The sequence below is a fragment of the Hypanus sabinus genome, unplaced genomic scaffold (genome assembly GCF_030144855.1).
Source record: "Hypanus sabinus isolate sHypSab1 unplaced genomic scaffold, sHypSab1.hap1 scaffold_947, whole genome shotgun sequence".
NCBI classification, from domain to species: domain Eukaryota; kingdom Metazoa; phylum Chordata; class Chondrichthyes; order Myliobatiformes; family Dasyatidae; genus Hypanus; species Hypanus sabinus.
In genome coordinates, this window is record NW_026781801.1 from 61947 (window position 1) to 78646 (window position 16700).

Genomic DNA, 16700 nt, shown 5'->3' on the forward strand with positions numbered 1-16700 from the left:
ACACAGTGACTGACCCTCACTCTGAATATACAGAGACTCTCTACAGTTACACAGTGAGTGACCCACACCCGGAATGAACAGTGATTCTGTACAATTAGACAGGCCCGGACCCTGAGTAAACAGTGACTCTACACAGTTACATGCAGCCCCTGACCCTGAGTAAACAGTGACTCTATACAGTTACAGACAGCCCCTGACCCTGAGTAAACAGCGACTCGATACAGTTACAGACAGGCCCTGACCCCGAGTAAACAGCGACTCTATACAGTTACAGACAGGCTCTGACCCTGAGTAAACAGCGACTCTATACAGTTACAGACTGGCCCTGACCCTGAGTAAACAGTGACTCTATACATAGTTATACTGTACAGTTGCACAATGAGTGACCCTCACCCGGAATGAACAGTGATTCTGTACAATTAGACAGGCCCGGACCCTGAGTAAACAGTGACTCTATACAGTTACAGGCAGGCCCTGACCCTGAGTAAACAGTGACTCTATACAGTTACAGACAGGCCCTGACCCTGAGTAAACAGTGAGACTATACAGTTACAGACAGGCCCTGACCCTGAGTAAACAGTGACTCTATACACAGTTATACTGTACAGTTACACAGTGAGTGACCCTCACTCTGAATAAACCGTGACTCTGTACAGTTACACAATGAGTGAGCCTCACGCGGAATAAACAGTGACTCTGTACAGTTACAGACAGGCCCTGACCCTGAGTAAACAGCGACTCTATACAGTTACAGACAGGCCCTGACCCCGAGTAAACAGCGACTCTATACAGATACAGACAGCCCTGACCCTGAGTAAACAGCGACTCTATACGGTTACAAACAGCCCTGACCGCGAGTAAACAGCGACTCTATACAGTTACAGACAGCCCTGACCCTGAGTAAACAGTGACTCTATACACAGTTATACCGTACAGTCACACAGTGAGTGACCCTCACTCTGAATAAACAGTGACTATGTACAGTTACACAGTGAGAGACAGTCACTCTGAATAAACAGTGATTCTGTACAGTTGCACAATGAGTGACCCTCACTCGGAATTAACAGTGATTCTGTACAATTAGACAGGCCCGGGCCCTGAGTAAACAGTGACTCTATACAGTTACATGCAGCCCCTGACCCTGAGTAAACAGTGACTCTATACAGTTACATGCAGCCCCTGACCCTGAGTAAACAGTGACTCTATACAGTTACATGCAGGCCCTGACACTGAGTAAACAGTGACTCTATACAGTTACATGCATGCCATGACCCTGAGTAAACAGTGACTCTATACAGTTACAGACAGGCTCTGACCCTGAGTAAAAAGTGAGTCTATACAGTTACAGACAGGCCCTGACCCTGAGTAAACAGCGACTCTATACAGTTACAAACAGCCCTGACCCCGTGTAAACTGCGACTCTATACAGTTACAAACAGCCCTGACCCCGAGTAAACTGCGACTCTATACAGTTACAGACTGGCCCTGACCCTGAGTAAACAGTGACTCTATACAGTTACAGACTGGCCCTGACCCTGAGTCAACAGTGACTCTATACACAGTTATACTGTACAGTTACACAGTGAGTGACCCTCAATCTGAATAAACAGTGACTCTGTACAGTTACACAATGAGTGTGCCTCTTGCGGAATAAACAGTGACTCTGTACAGTCACTCACCCTGAATAAACAGAGACTCTGTACAGTTACACAGTGAGTGACCCTCACCCTGAACACACAGTGACTCTGTACAGTTACACAGAGAGTTACCCTCACCCTGAATAAACAGAGACTCTGTACAGTTACACAGTGATTGACCCTCACTCTGAATAAACAGAGAATCTGTACAGTTACACAGTGAGTGACCGTCACCCTGAAGAAACAGTAACTCTGTACAGTCACACAGTGAGTAACCTTCACTCTGAATAAACAGTGACTCTGTACAGTTACACAGTGACTGACCCTCACTCTGAATATACAGAGACTCTCTACAGTTACACAGTGAGTGACCCACACCCGGAATGAACAGTGATTCTGTACAATTAGACAGGCCCGGACCCTGAGTAAACAGTGACTCTACACAGTTACATGCAGCCCCTGACCCTGAGTAAACAGTGACTCTATACAGTTACAGGCAGGCCCTGACACTGAGTAAACAGCGACTCTATACAGTTACAGATTGGCCCTGACCCTGAGTAAACAGTGACTCTATACAGTTTCAGACTGGCCCTGACCCTGAGTAAACAGTGACTCTATACAGTTACAGACTGGCCCTGACCCTGAGTAAACAGTGACTCTATACACAGTTATACTGTACAGTTACACAGTGAGTGACCCTCACTCTGAATAAACAGTGACTCTATACAGTTACAGACAGCCCAGACCCTGAGTAAACAGTGACTCTATACAGTTACAGACAGGCTCTGACCCTGAGTAAACAGCGACTCTATACAGTTACAGACTGGCCCTGACTCTGAGTAAACAGTGGCTCTATACACAGTTATACTGTACAGTTGCACAATGAGTGACCCTCACTCTGAATAAACAGTGACTCTGTACAATTAGACAGGCCCGGACCCTGAGTAAACAGTGACTCTATACAGTTACAAACAGCCCTGACCCTGAGTAAACAGCGACTCTATACAGTTACAAACAGCCCTGACCCCGAGTAAACAGCAACTCTATACAGTTACAGACAGCCCGGACCCTGTGTAAACAGTGACTCTATACAGTTACAGGCAGGCCCTGACCCTGAGTAAACAGTGAGTCTATACAGTTACAGACAGGCCCTGACCCTGAGTAAACAGTGACTCTATACACAGTTATACTGTACAGTTACACAGTGAGTGACCCTCACTCTGAATAAACAGTGACTCTGTACAGTTGCACAGTGAGTGACCCTCACTCTGAATAAACAGTGACTCTGTACAGTTACACAGTGAGTGACCCTCACCCTGAATAAACAGTGACTCTGTACAGTTACACTGTGAGTGACCCTCACTCCGAATACACGGTGTGTCTGTACACTCACAAAGCAGACCTCAACCTGAATATTTACACTGAACTGTTACTAAGAAAGAGGCGCCACATTGAATAAACAGAGATTCAGTACAGTTACACTGTGAGTGACCCTCACTCTGAATATACAGTGATTCTGTACAGTTGCACAGCGAGGGACTCTCACTCGGAATAAAGAGTGACTCCGTACGGTTTGACAGGCCCTGACCCTTAGTAAACAGTGACCCTATACAGTTACAGGCAGGCCCTGACCCTGAGTAAACAGTATGTCTGTACAGTTACAGACAGGCCCTGACCCTGAGTAAACAGTGACACTATACACAGTTATACTGTACAGTTACACAGTCAGTGACCCTCACTCTGAATAAACAGTGACTCTGTACAGTTACACAGTGAGTGACCCTCACTCTGAATAAACAGTGACTCTGTACAGTTACACAGTGAGTGACACTCACACGGAATAAACAGTGACTCTGTACATTTACACAGCGAGTGACCCTCACTCTGAATAAACAGTGACTCTGTACTGTTACACAGTGAGTGACACTCACTCTGAATAAACAGTGATTCTGAACAGTTACACAGCGAGGGACTCTCACTCTGAACACTCAGTGACTCTTTACAGTTACACAGTGAGTGACCCTCACCCTGCATAAACAGAAACTCTGTACAGTTACACAGCGAGGGACCCTCACTCTGAATAAACAGAGACTCTGTACAATTACACTGTGATTGAGCCGCACCCTGAATAAACAGAGACTCTGTACAGTTACACAGTGAGTGACCGTCACCCTGAAGAAACAGTAACTCTGTACAGTCACACAGTGAGTAACCCTCACTCTGAATATACAGTGACTATGTACAGTTACACAGAGAGTGACCCTCACTCTGAATATACAGAGACTCTGTACAGTTACACAGTGAGAGACCGTCACTCTGTATAAACAGTGATTCTGTACAGTTGCACAATGAGTGACCCTCACACGGAATAAACAGTGATTCTCTACAATTAGACAGGCCCTGACCCTGAGTAAACAGCGACTCTAGACACTTACAAACAGCCCTGACCCCGAGTAAACTGCGACTCTATACAGTTACAGACAGCCCTGACCCTGAGTAAACAGTGACTCTATACAGTTACAGGCAGGCCCTGACCCTGAGTAAACAGTGAGTCTATACAGTTACAGACAGGCCCTGACCCTGAGTCAACAGTGACTCTATACACAGTTATACTGTACAGTTACACAGTGAGTGACCCTCAATCTGAATAAACAGTGACTCTGTACAGTTACACAGTGAGTGACCCTCACCCTGAATAAACAGAGACGCTGTACAGTTACACAGAGAGTTACCCTCACCCTGAATAAACAGAGACTCTGTACAGTTACACAGTGATTGACCCTCACTCTGAATAAACAGAGAATCTGTACAGTTACACAGTGAGTGACCGTCACCCTGAAGAAACAGTAACTCTGTACAGTCACACAGTGAGTAACCTTCACTCTGAATAAACAGTGACTCTGTACAGTTACACAGTGACTGACCCTCACTCTGAATATACAGAGACTCTCTACAGTTACACAGTGAGTGACCCACACCCGGAATGAACAGTGATTCTGTACAATTAGACAGGCCCGGACCCTGAGTAAACAGTGACTCTATACAGTTACAGGCAGGCCCTGACCCTGAGTAAACAGTGACTCTATACAGTTACAGACTGGCCCTGACCCTGAGTAAACAGTGACTCTATACATAGTTATACTGTACAGTTGCACAATGAGTGACCCTCACCCGGAATGAACAGTGATTCTGTACAATTAGACAGGCCCGGACCCTGAGTAAACAGTGACTCTATACAGTTACAGGCAGGCCCTGACCCTGAGTAAACAGTGACTCTATACAGTTACAGACAGGCCCTGACCCTGAGTAAACAGTGAGACTATACAGTTACAGACAGGCCCTGACCCTGAGTAAACAGTGACTCTATACACAGTTATACTGTACAGTTACACAGTGAGTGACCCTCACTCTGAATAAACAGTGACTCTGTACAGTTACACAATGAGTGAGCCTCACGCGGAATAAACAGTGACTCTGTACAGTTACAGACAGGCCCTGACCCTGAGTAAACAGCGACTCTATACAGTTACAGACAGGCCCTGACCCCGAGTAAACAGCGACTCTATACAGATACAGACAGCCCTGACCCTGAGTAAACAGCGACTCTATACGGTTACAAACAGCCCTGACCGCGAGTAAACAGCGACTCTATACAGTTACAGACAGCCCTGACCCTGAGTAAACAGTGACTCTATACACAGTTATACCGTACAGTCACACAGTGAGTGACCCTCACTCTGAATAAACAGTGACTATGTACAGTTACACAGTGAGAGACAGTCACTCTGAATAAACAGTGATTCTGTACAGTTGCACAATGAGTGACCCTCACTCGGAATTAACAGTGATTCTGTACAATTAGACAGGCCCGGGCCCTGAGTAAACAGTGACTCTATACAGTTACATGCAGCCCCTGACCCTGAGTAAACAGTGACTCTATACAGTTACATGCAGCCCCTGACCCTGAGTAAACAGTGACTCTATACAGTTACATGCAGGCCCTGACACTGAGTAAACAGTGACTCTATACAGTTACATGCATGCCATGACCCTGAGTAAACAGTGACTCTATACAGTTACAGACAGGCTCTGACCCTGAGTAAAAAGTGAGTCTATACAGTTACAGACAGGCCCTGACCCTGAGTAAACAGCGACTCTATACAGTTACAAACAGCCCTGACCCCGTGTAAACTGCGACTCTATACAGTTACAAACAGCCCTGACCCCGAGTAAACTGCGACTCTATACAGTTACAGACTGGCCCTGACCCTGAGTAAACAGTGACTCTATACAGTTACAGACTGGCCCTGACCCTGAGTCAACAGTGACTCTATACACAGTTATACTGTACAGTTACACAGTGAGTGACCCTCAATCTGAATAAACAGTGACTCTGTACAGTTACACAATGAGTGTGCCTCTTGCGGAATAAACAGTGACTCTGTACAGTCACTCACCCTGAATAAACAGAGACTCTGTACAGTTACACAGTGAGTGACCCTCACCCTGAACACACAGTGACTCTGTACAGTTACACAGAGAGTTACCCTCACCCTGAATAAACAGAGACTCTGTACAGTTACACAGTGATTGACCCTCACTCTGAATAAACAGAGAATCTGTACAGTTACACAGTGAGTGACCGTCACCCTGAAGAAACAGTAACTCTGTACAGTCACACAGTGAGTAACCTTCACTCTGAATAAACAGTGACTCTGTACAGTTACACAGTGACTGACCCTCACTCTGAATATACAGAGACTCTCTACAGTTACACAGTGAGTGACCCACACCCGGAATGAACAGTGATTCTGTACAATTAGACAGGCCCGGACCCTGAGTAAACAGTGACTCTACACAGTTACATGCAGCCCCTGACCCTGAGTAAACAGTGACTCTATACAGTTACAGACAGCCCCTGACCCTGAGTAAACAGCGACTCGATACAGTTACAGACAGGCCCTGACCCCGAGTAAACAGCGACTCTATACAGTTACAGACAGGCTCTGACCCTGAGTAAACAGCGACTCTATACAGTTACAGACTGGCCCTGACCCTGAGTAAACAGTGACTCTATACATAGTTATACTGTACAGTTGCACAATGAGTGACCCTCACCCGGAATGAACAGTGATTCTGTACAATTAGACAGGCCCGGACCCTGAGTAAACAGTGACTCTATACAGTTACAGGCAGGCCCTGACCCTGAGTAAACAGTGACTCTATACAGTTACAGACAGGCCCTGACCCTGAGTAAACAGTGAGACTATACAGTTACAGACAGGCCCTGACCCTGAGTAAACAGTGACTCTATACACAGTTATACTGTACAGTTACACAGTGAGTGACCCTCACTCTGAATAAACAGTGACTCTGTACAGTTACACAATGAGTGAGCCTCACGCGGAATAAACAGTGACTCTGTACAGTTACAGACAGGCCCTGACCCTGAGTAAACAGCGACTCTATACAGTTACAGACAGGCCCTGACCCCGAGTAAACAGCGACTCTATACAGATACAGACAGCCCTGACCCTGAGTAAACAGCGACTCTATACGGTTACAAACAGCCCTGACCGCGAGTAAACAGCGACTCTATACAGTTACAGACAGCCCTGACCCTGAGTAAACAGTGACTCTATACACAGTTATACCGTACAGTCACACAGTGAGTGACCCTCACTCTGAATAAACAGTGACTATGTACAGTTACACAGTGAGAGACAGTCACTCTGAATAAACAGTGATTCTGTACAGTTGCACAATGAGTGACCCTCACTCGGAATTAACAGTGATTCTGTACAATTAGACAGGCCCGGGCCCTGAGTAAACAGTGACTCTATACAGTTACATGCAGCCCCTGACCCTGAGTAAACAGTGACTCTATACAGTTACATGCAGCCCCTGACCCTGAGTAAACAGTGACTCTATACAGTTACATGCAGGCCCTGACACTGAGTAAACAGTGACTCTATACAGTTACATGCATGCCATGACCCTGAGTAAACAGTGACTCTATACAGTTACAGACAGGCTCTGACCCTGAGTAAAAAGTGAGTCTATACAGTTACAGACAGGCCCTGACCCTGAGTAAACAGCGACTCTATACAGTTACAAACAGCCCTGACCCCGTGTAAACTGCGACTCTATACAGTTACAAACAGCCCTGACCCCGAGTAAACTGCGACTCTATACAGTTACAGACTGGCCCTGACCCTGAGTAAACAGTGACTCTATACAGTTACAGACTGGCCCTGACCCTGAGTAAACAGTGACTCTATACACAGTTATACTGTACAGTTACACAGTGAGTGACCCTCACTCTGAATAAACAGTGACTCTATACAGTTACAGACAGCCCAGACCCTGAGTAAACAGTGACTCTATACAGTTACAGACAGGCTCTGACCCTGAGTAAACAGCGACTCTATACAGTTACAGACTGGCCCTGACTCTGAGTAAACAGTGGCTCTATACACAGTTATACTGTACAGTTGCACAATGAGTGACCCTCACTCTGAATAAACAGTGACTCTGTACAATTAGACAGGCCCGGACCCTGAGTAAACAGTGACTCTATACAGTTACAAACAGCCCTGACCCTGAGTAAACAGCGACTCTATACAGTTACAAACAGCCCTGACCCCGAGTAAACAGCAACTCTATACAGTTACAGACAGCCCGGACCCTGTGTAAACAGTGACTCTATACAGTTACAGGCAGGCCCTGACCCTGAGTAAACAGTGAGTCTATACAGTTACAGACAGGCCCTGACCCTGAGTAAACAGTGACTCTATACACAGTTATACTGTACAGTTACACAGTGAGTGACCCTCACTCTGAATAAACAGTGACTCTGTACAGTTGCACAGTGAGTGACCCTCACTCTGAATAAACAGTGACTCTGTACAGTTACACAGTGAGTGACCCTCACCCTGAATAAACAGTGACTCTGTACAGTTACACTGTGAGTGACCCTCACTCCGAATACACGGTGTGTCTGTACACTCACAAAGCAGACCTCAACCTGAATATTTACACTGAACTGTTACTAAGAAAGAGGCGCCACATTGAATAAACAGAGATTCAGTACAGTTACACTGTGAGTGACCCTCACTCTGAATATACAGTGATTCTGTACAGTTGCACAGCGAGGGACTCTCACTCGGAATAAAGAGTGACTCCGTACGGTTTGACAGGCCCTGACCCTTAGTAAACAGTGACCCTATACAGTTACAGGCAGGCCCTGACCCTGAGTAAACAGTATGTCTGTACAGTTACAGACAGGCCCTGACCCTGAGTAAACAGTGACACTATACACAGTTATACTGTACAGTTACACAGTCAGTGACCCTCACTCTGAATAAACAGTGACTCTGTACAGTTACACAGTGAGTGACCCTCACTCTGAATAAACAGTGACTCTGTACAGTTACACAGTGAGTGACACTCACACGGAATAAACAGTGACTCTGTACATTTACACAGCGAGTGACCCTCACTCTGAATAAACAGTGACTCTGTACTGTTACACAGTGAGTGACACTCACTCTGAATAAACAGTGATTCTGAACAGTTACACAGCGAGGGACTCTCACTCTGAACACTCAGTGACTATTTACAGTTACACAGTGAGTGACCCTCACCCTGCATAAACAGAGACTCTGTACAGTTACACAGCGAGGGACCCTCACTCTGAATAAACAGAGACTCTGTACAATTACACTGTGATTGAGCCGCACCCTGAATAAACAGAGACTCTGTACAGTTACACAGTGAGTGACCGTCACCCTGAAGAAACAGTAACTCTGTACAGTCACACAGTGAGTAACCCTCACTCTGAATATACAGTGACTATGTACAGTTACACAGAGAGTGACCCTCACTCTGAATATACAGAGACTCTGTACAGTTACACAGTGAGAGACCGTCACTCTGTATAAACAGTGATTCTGTACAGTTGCACAATGAGTGACCCTCACACGGAATAAACAGTGATTCTCTACAATTAGACAGGCCCTGACCCTGAGTAAACAGCGACTCTAGACACTTACAAACAGCCCTGACCCCGAGTAAACTGCGACTCTATACAGTTACAGACAGCCCTGACCCTGAGTAAACAGTGACTCTATACAGTTACAGGCAGGCCCTGACCCTGAGTAAACAGTGAGTCTATACAGTTACAGACAGGCCCTGACCCTGAGTCAACAGTGACTCTATACACAGTTATACTGTACAGTTACACAGTGAGTGACCCTCAATCTGAATAAACAGTGACTCTGTACAGTTACACAGTGAGTGACCCTCACCCTGAATAAACAGAGACGCTGTACAGTTACACAGAGAGTTACCCTCACCCTGAATAAACAGAGACTCTGTACAGTTACACAGTGATTGACCCGCACCCTGAATAAACAGAGAATCTGTACAGTTACACAGTGAGTGACCGTCACCCTGAAGAAACAGTAACTCTGTACAGTCACACAGTGAGTAACCTTCACTCTGAATAAACAGTGACTCTGTACAGTTACACAGTGACTGACCCTCACTCTGAATATACAGAGACTCTCTACAGTTACACAGTGAGTGACCCACACCCGGAATGAACAGTGATTCTGTACAATTAGACAGGCCCGGACCCTGAGTAAACAGTGACTCTACACAGTTACATGCAGCCCCTGACCCTGAGTAAACAGTGACTCTATACAGTTACAGACAGCCCCTGACCCTGAGTAAACAGCGACTCGATACAGTTACAGACAGGCCCTGACCCCGAGTAAACAGCGACTCTATACAGTTACAGACAGGCTCTGACCCTGAGTAAACAGCGACTCTATACAGTTACAGACTGGCCCTGACCCTGAGTAAACAGTGACTCTATACACAGTTATACTGTACAGTTGCACAATGAGTGACCCTCACCCGGAATGAACAGTGATTCTGTACAATTAGACAGGCCCGGACCCTGAGTAAACAGTGACTCTATACAGTTACAGGCAGGCCCTGACCCTGAGTAAACAGTGACTCTATACAGTTACAGACAGGCCCTGACCCTGAGTAAACAGTGAGACTATACAGTTACAGACAGGCCCTGACCCTGAGTAAACAGTGACTCTATACACAGTTATACTGTACAGTTACACAGTGAGTGACCCTCACTCTGAATAAACAGTGACTCTGTACAGTTACACAATGAGTGAGCCTCACGTGGAATAAACAGTGACTCTGTACAGTTACACAGTGAGTGACCCTCACTCTGAATAAACAGTGACACTACAGTGACTGTACAGTTACACAGTGAGTGACCCTCAATCTGAGTAAACAGTGACTCTATACACAGTTATACTGTACAGTCACACAGTGAGTGACCCTCACTCTGAATAAACAGTGACTATGTACAGTTACACAGAGAGTGACCCTCACTCTGAATAAACAGTGACTCTGTACAGTTACACAATGAGTGTGCCTCTTGCGGAATAAACAGTGACTCTGTACAGTCGCACAGTGAGTGACCCTCACCCTGAATAAACAGAGACTCTGTACAGTTACAGTGAGTGACCCTCACCCTGAACACTCAGTGACGCTGTACAGTTACACAGAGAGTTACCCTCACCCTGAATAAACAGAGACTCTGTACAGTTACACAGTGATTGACCCGCACCCTGAATAAACAGAGAATCTGTACAGTTACACAGTGAGTGACTGTCACCCTGAAGAAACAGTAACTCTGTACAGTCACACAGTGACTGACCCTCACTCTGAATATACAGAGACTCTGTACAGTTACACAGTGACTGACCCTCACTCTGAATATACAGAGACTCTGTACAGTTACACAGTGAGTGACCCTCACTCTGAATATACAGAGACTCTGTACAGTTACACAGTGAGAGACCGTCACTCTGTATAAACAGTGATTCTGTACAGTTACAGAGTGAGAGACCCTCACTCTGAATAAACAGTGATTCTGTACAGTTGCACAATGAGTGACCCTGACACGGAATAAACAGTGACTCTGTACAATAAGACAGGCCCTGACCCTGAGTAAACAGCGACTCTATACAGTTACAGACAGGCCCTGACACTGAGTAAACAGCGACTCTATACAGTTACAGACAGGCCCTGACACCGAGTAAACAGTGACTCTATACACAGTTATACTGTACAGTTACACAGTGAGTAACCCTCACTCTGAATAAACAGAGACTCTGTACAGTTACACAGTGAGAGACCCTCACCCTGAATAAACAGAGACTCTGTACAGTTACACAGTGAGAGACCCTCACTCTGAACACACAGCGACTCTGTACAGTTACACTGAGTGACCCTCACTCTGAATAAACAGTGATTCTGTACAGTTGCACAATGAGTGACCATCACCCGGAATAAACAGTGATTCTGTACAATTAGACAGGCCCAGACCCTGAGTAAACAGTGACTCTATACAGTTACAGACAGGCCCTGACCCAGAGTAAACAGTGACTCTATACATTTACAGGCAGGCCCTGACACTCAGTAAACAGCAACTCTATACAGTTACAGACTGGCCCTGACCCTGAGTAAATAGCGACTCTATACAGTTACAGACAGTCCCTGACCCTGAGTAAACACTGACTCTATACAGTTACAGACAGCCCTGACCCTGAGTAAACAGTGACTCTATACAGTTACATGCAGCCCCTGACCCTGAGTAAACAGTGACTCTATACAGTTACAGACAGGCCCTGACCCTGACTAAACAGTGACTCTGTACAGTTACAGACAGTCCCTGACCCCGAGTAAACAGTGTCTCTATACACAGTTATACTGTACAGTTACACAGTGAGTGACCCTCACTCTGAATAAACAGTGACTCTGTACAGTTACACAGTGAGTGACACTCACACGGAATAAACAGTGACTCTGTACATTTACACAGCGAGTGACCCTCACTCTGAATAAACAGTGACTCTGTACTGTTACACAGTGAGTGACACTCACTCTGAATAAACAGTGATTCTGAACAGTTACACAGCGAGGGACTCTCACTCTGAACACTCAGTGACTCTTTACAGTTACACAGTGAGTGACCCTCACCCTGCATAAACAGAGACTCTGTACAGTTACACAGCGAGGGACCCTCACTCTGAATAAACAGAGACTCTGTACAATTACACTGTGATTGAGCCGCACCCTGAATAAACAGAGACTCTGTACAGTTACACAGTGAGTGACCGTCACCCTGAAGAAACAGTAACTCTGTACAGTCACACAGTGAGTAACCCTCACTCTGAATATACAGTGACTATGTACAGTTACACAGAGAGTGACCCTCACTCTGAATATACAGAGACTCTGTACAGTTACACAGTGAGAGACCGTCACTCTGTATAAACAGTGATTCTGTACAGTTACAGAGTGAGAGACCCTCACTCTGAATAAACAGTGATTCTGTACAGTTGCACAATGAGTGACCCTCACACGGAATAAACAGTGATTCTCTACAATTAGACAGGCCCTGACCCTGAGTAAACAGCGACTCTAGACACTTACAAACAGCCCTGACCCCGAGTAAACTGCGACTCTATACAGTTACAGACAGCCCTGACCCTGAGTAAACAGTGACTCTATACAGTTACAGGCAGGCCCTGACCCTGAGTAAACAGTGAGTCTATACAGTTACAGACAGGCCCTGACCCTGAGTCAACAGTGACTCTATACACAGTTATACTGTACAGTTACACAGTGAGTGACCCTCAATCTGAATAAACAGTGACTCTGTACAGTTACACAGTGAGTGACCCTCACCCTGAATAAACAGAGACGCTGTACAGTTACACAGAGAGTTACCCTCACCCTGAATAAACAGAGACTCTGTACAGTTACACAGTGATTGACCCGCACCCTGAATAAACAGAGAATCTGTACAGTTACACAGTGAGTGACCGTCACCCTGAAGAAACAGTAACTCTGTACAGTCACACAGTGAGTAACCTTCACTCTGAATAAACAGTGACTCTGTACAGTTACACAGTGACTGACCCTCACTCTGAATATACAGAGACTCTCTACAGTTACACAGTGAGTGACCCACACCCGGAATGAACAGTGATTCTGTACAATTAGACAGGCCCGGACCCTGAGTAAACAGTGACTCTACACAGTTACATGCAGCCCCTGACCCTGAGTAAACAGTGACTCTATACAGTTACAGACAGCCCCTGACCCTGAGTAAACAGCGACTCGATACAGTTACAGACAGGCCCTGACCCCGAGTAAACAGCGACTCTATACAGTTACAGACAGGCTCTGACCCTGAGTAAACAGCGACTCTATACAGTTACAGACTGGCCCTGACCCTGAGTAAACAGTGACTCTATACACAGTTATACTGTACAGTTGCACAATGAGTGACCCTCACCCGGAATGAACAGTGATTCTGTACAATTAGACAGGCCCGGACCCTGAGTAAACAGTGACTCTATACAGTTACAGGCAGGCCCTGACCCTGAGTAAACAGTGACTCTATACAGTTACAGACAGGCCCTGACCCTGAGTAAACAGTGAGACTATACAGTTACAGACAGGCCCTGACCCTGAGTAAACAGTGACTCTATACACAGTTATACTGTACAGTTACACAGTGAGTGACCCTCACTCTGAATAAACAGTGACTCTGTACAGTTACACAATGAGTGAGCCTCACGTGGAATAAACAGTGACTCTGTACAGTTACACAGTGAGTGACCCTCACTCTGAATAAACAGTGACACTACAGTGACTGTACAGTTACACAGTGAGTGACCCTCAATCTGAGTAAACAGTGACTCTATACACAGTTATACTGTACAGTCACACAGTGAGTGACCCTCACTCTGAATAAACAGTGACTATGTACAGTTACACAGAGAGTGACCCTCACTCTGAATAAACAGTGACTCTGTACAGTTACACAATGAGTGTGCCTCTTGCGGAATAAACAGTGACTCTGTACAGTCGCACAGTGAGTGACTCTCACCCTGAATAAACAGAGACTCTGTACAGTTACAGTGAGTGACCCTCACCCTGAACACTCAGTGACGCTGTACAGTTACACAGAGAGTTACCCTCACCCTGAATAAACAGAGACTCTGTACAGTTACACAGTGATTGACCCGCACCCTGAATAAACAGAGAATCTGTACAGTTACACAGTGAGTGACCCTCACTCTGAATATACAGAGACTCTGTACAGTTACACAGTGACTGACCCTCACTCTGAATATACAGAGACTCTGTACAGTTACACAGTGAGTGACCCTCACTCTGAATATACAGAGACTCTGTACAGTTACACAGTGAGAGACCGTCACTCTGTATAAACAGTGATTCTGTACAGTTACAGAGTGAGAGACCCTCACTCTGAATAAACAGTGATTCTGTACAGTTGCACAATGAGTGACCCTGACACGGAATAAACAGTGACTCTGTACAATAAGACAGGCCCTGACCCTGTGTAAACAGCGACTCTATACAGTTACATGCAGCCCCTGACCCTGAGTAAACAGTGACTCTATACAGTTACATGCAGGCCCTGACCCTGAGTAAACAGTGACTCTGTACAGTTACAGACAGGCCCTGACCCTGAGTAAACAGTGACTCTATACAGTTACATGCAGGCCCTGACACTGAGTAAACAGTGACTCTATACAGTTACATGCAGGCCCTGACCCTGAGTAAACAGTGACTCTATACAGTTACATGCAGGCCCTGACCCTGAGTAAACAGTGACTCTATACAGTTACATGCAGGCCCTGACACTGAGTAAACAGTGACTCTATACAGTTACAGACAGGCCCTGACCCTGAGTAAGCAGTGAGTCTATACAGTTACAGACAGGCCCTGACCCTGAGTAAACAGCGACTCTATACAGTTACAAACAGCCCTGACCCCGAGTAAACTGCGACTCTATACAGTTACAAACAGCCCTGACCCCGAGTAAACTGCGACTCTATACAGTTACAGACTGGCCCTGACCCTGAATAAACAGTGGCTCTATACAGTTACAGACTGGCCCTGACCCTGAGTAAACAGTGGCTCTATACACAGTTATACTGTACAGTTGCACAATGAGTGACCCTCACCCGGAATGAACAGTGATTCTGTACAATTAGACAGGCCCGGACCCTGAGTAAACAGTGACTCTATACAGTTACAGGCAGGCCCTGACGCTGAGTAAACAGTGACTCTCTACAGTTACAGGCAGGCCCTGACACTGAGTAAACAGCGACTCTATACGGTTACAAACAGCCCTGACCCCGAGTAAACTGCGACTCTATACAGTTACAGACTGGCCCTGACCCTGAGTAAACAGTGACTCTATACACAGTTATACTGTACAGTCACACAGTGAGTGACCCTCACTCTGAATAAACAGTGACTATGTCCAGTTACACAGAGAGTGACCCTCACTCCGAATATACAGAGACTCTGTACAGTTACACAGTGAGAGTCCGTCACTCTGTATAAACAGTGATTCTGTACAGTTACAGAGTGAGAGACCCTCACTCTGAATAAGCAGTGATTCTGTACAGTTGCACAATGAGTGACCCTCACACGGAATAAACAGTGACTCTGTACAATAAGACAGGCCCTGACCCTGAGTAAACAGCGACTCTATACAGTTACAGACAGGCCCTGACACTGAGTAAACAGCGACTCTATACAGTTACAGACAGGCCCTGACACCGAGTAAACAGTGACTCTATACACAGTTATACTGTACAGTTACACAGTGAGTAACCCTCACTCTGAATAAACAGAGACTCTGTACAGTTACACAGTGAGAGACCCTCACCCTGAATAAACAGAGACTCTGTACAGTTACACAGTGAGAGACCCTCACTCTGAACACACAGCGACTCTGTACAGTTACACTGAGTGACCCTCACTCTGAATAAACAGTGATTCTGTACAGTTGCACAATGAGTGACCATCACCCGGAATAAACAGTGATTCTGTACAATTAGACAGGCCCAGACCCTGAGTAAACAGTGACTCTATACAGTTACAGACAGGCCCTGACCCAGAGTAAACAGTGACTCT

General features: G+C 45.9%; 1 protein-coding gene across 1 annotated transcript in view; it reads right to left on the reverse strand.

Annotated features, from left to right (window-relative positions):
* LOC132390544 (cyclin-dependent kinase 12-like) overlaps positions 1–16700 on the reverse strand; it is a 147273-nt gene that overhangs the window by 61701 nt on the left and 68872 nt on the right. The window lies entirely within an intron of this gene.